Source organism: Desmodus rotundus, chromosome 2, assembly GCF_022682495.2.
Source record: "Desmodus rotundus isolate HL8 chromosome 2, HLdesRot8A.1, whole genome shotgun sequence".
NCBI classification, from domain to species: Eukaryota; Metazoa; Chordata; class Mammalia; order Chiroptera; family Phyllostomidae; genus Desmodus; species Desmodus rotundus.
The window spans coordinates 169,795,972-169,798,901 of NC_071388.1; positions in this window are offsets into that span (position 1 = coordinate 169,795,972).

Below are 2,930 nucleotides of genomic sequence, written 5' to 3' on the forward strand. Positions count from 1 at the left end.
AATTCATTTTGTAACATTCATAAAGATATATACTTAACGTTGGTGTGTATCTACTGGATGTAGAGTATGCTTCAGTAGAAAAAGTTAAATGATAAGGAATCAAGTCCCTATTTATCAGTACAGTTTCATCACCTTCAAGTAAATTTATGGCTCAGCAAGACTGCATTAAACCTGTAGAAACCTTATTTTTTAATAAATTAAAGAAACTTTTATAATACATATAAAAACAAATATCAAAAACATAAAGTACAAATTGATGGCAATATGTGATGCTCAACGATTAATGAAGACTATATTTTTTAAATTTTTTGTTTCATGATTTTAAGATGAGCATATTTATACTCAAAGAAAGATTGTGACTTGGACTAACATTTAATACCCAAGACACAAATTCAGTGGGAAAACTGGAAAGGAACTACAAACATAACGCCATGTTCAAGTTCTGGTCACTTATCGTTGGACTATATTTCATTTTATTATAATATAAATGCATACAACATAATTTGTCCTCTAAATATGAAAATAAGCCCTAACTGGCATGGCTTACATGGATGAGCATCATCCTGCAAAGCCAAAAGTCACCAATTCCATTTGTGGTCAGGGCCCAAGCCTGGGGTGTGCCTGTCCCAGCTGCAGCACAAGCGAGAAGCAACCAATCACCATTTCCCTCCCACATTGATGTTTATCTCTCTCTTTCTCCTTTCCTTCCCCAATCTCTAAAAATAAATACATAAAATATTTTTTTAAAAAGAAATATGAAAATAAAATGATTATTTTTTAATATAAATAAAACCTTATAATTGTTCTAGATTATCTCTTGTGTACTTGTAACTACCATAAATCTTGGTAAGGAGAAGAATTACTATTACTACAATCTTCTTTCATGTGTGACTCTAGGTTAAAATTTGCCAGTGACAGTAATTTGGGGGATATAAAACTAAAACTCACAGACACAGACAACAGTATGGTGGTTACCAGGGGAAACGAAGTGGGGATAGAAAAAAGGCAGAAGAGGCCAAATATGTGGTGATGGAAGGTGATTTGACTTTGGGTGGCGAGCACACAATGCAATGTATAAATCATATATTATAGACCCGTACACTTGAAGCCTATGTAATCTTATTAACCAATGTCACCCCAATAAATATAATAAAAGGAAGAGAAAAAAGGAAGTAATCTGTGTGAAAAAATGGAAGGCAGAACTGAAGCAAAAGTCATTATTTTCAGAGATTAGTCATGGCGCCTTAATCATACTGCCTTTTCAGATGACTTTGATAGTTCACACTGTCCCCCTGAATCAGACTTTGCAGAACCCTCTATTAGCTCCCTCTTCATGTTCCGACCTTCTGGCCAAACGCATCCTATTATCAGAATCCCATTTAAACACGAGCTTTTCTTCCCTCTCCAGGGCTTTAAGCTGAAGTTGTGATTGTTTCACTGATCATCCAGCTGTGGCATTCCAGATGTTCATCCTAGTTCTTCCTGCTTTTGAGTAAGTTCTGATTCTTTCATTAAACCCTTCACTCTTCTAAAATTTTACTGGTTCAGTTTTACCAACCAAGAAGCCACTTTCAACTTGGAAGTTTTCCAACCTCGTTGGCTCACTCACAGACTTTTTAATTAAACATTAGAGTTGACAAATTATTTAAATACTCTAAAGTAATTTAAAGAAATCTATTTCATGATAATAAGCACAATGCATGAATGTTAGATGGGAAAAAATATTTTCTATATTCCATATGCCAATTTTACATTTCATTAATAGATATGCAATTAATAATGAACAACCTTCTCAATTTTAAAGGTGGGATTGCTTCCTTTATCACTCTAAAATCCTTTTCAAACTGTACCACATAATGAAAAAATTCCAATTAATTTCTAAAATAAATAGTTTTTTAAATTCTTGCACTTTATAAAGATTATAGTAACACTCAATAATTATGATTTTGAAATTTATTTTATGAAGCCTAATAGATTTAAATATTAAAAATTTGCAAAGTTAGCATTTTTCAATGTTAGAACAATATCAATTAGCAAAGAAAAAGTATTTTTATCTATAATGAACTAAAATATCTTTTTTGGAAGCATGTTTTAACAACAAAATTACAAATCATAAATTACTGTCTACATATTCAATAACAAAAGAGCAAAAGGAAAAATTAAGGAAAGAGAATATGTGACACTGGGAGGAGAAATAAAAGGATAAAGAATTAAACATTAAAAAATAATGTAAATTATTTAATAATTCAATTTCTGCTACTATTGCTATGCTGGAATAACACAAAAAGTTTTGCCAGCAAATTTAGTTTTCTTTAAATGTTTACTTCAAAAGTGCATTATTAATAGTTCACTTGTTTTAACAAAATAAATGACATAAAGCACATTTCTTTCACATTTCAAATATTGTTTAATATTACCAATTTAGGAAAATTATAAAAATATTTTTTTTTATTTTTGTAATACCAATTATCATCATATAAAGATATACTTACAAGTCTATATCTTTTGTAGCAAAGCAAATATATTTCATTACAAAAGTAAACTGTGAAATTGAATATTTAAAATTATTTTAATTGCATAATTTGATAAAACATAATGCAAACATCTGAACATTAAAAGCTAATTTAGACAAATCAATTGTATTATTCTTCCTACTCTTAAACAATAAAAGAAAAAATGCCTGAGAAAATAATTTTAATAAGCTATTATCCAACACCCTAAAATCTTCCATTGTAAGGATTGTTTTTTCAAGGCAATTGTTTTTACATAATTAAGTACCTACAAAAATAATGATTTCAGTGATCACCAAGGTTACCAAGGCAGAACACAATAAATTTCAAGAGAGAACAAGTCTAAATATTATTTCAATTTTAGACCCATTAGAGACTAAAGATTATGTTTGAATGAAACACCTATATATGTAAATAAGA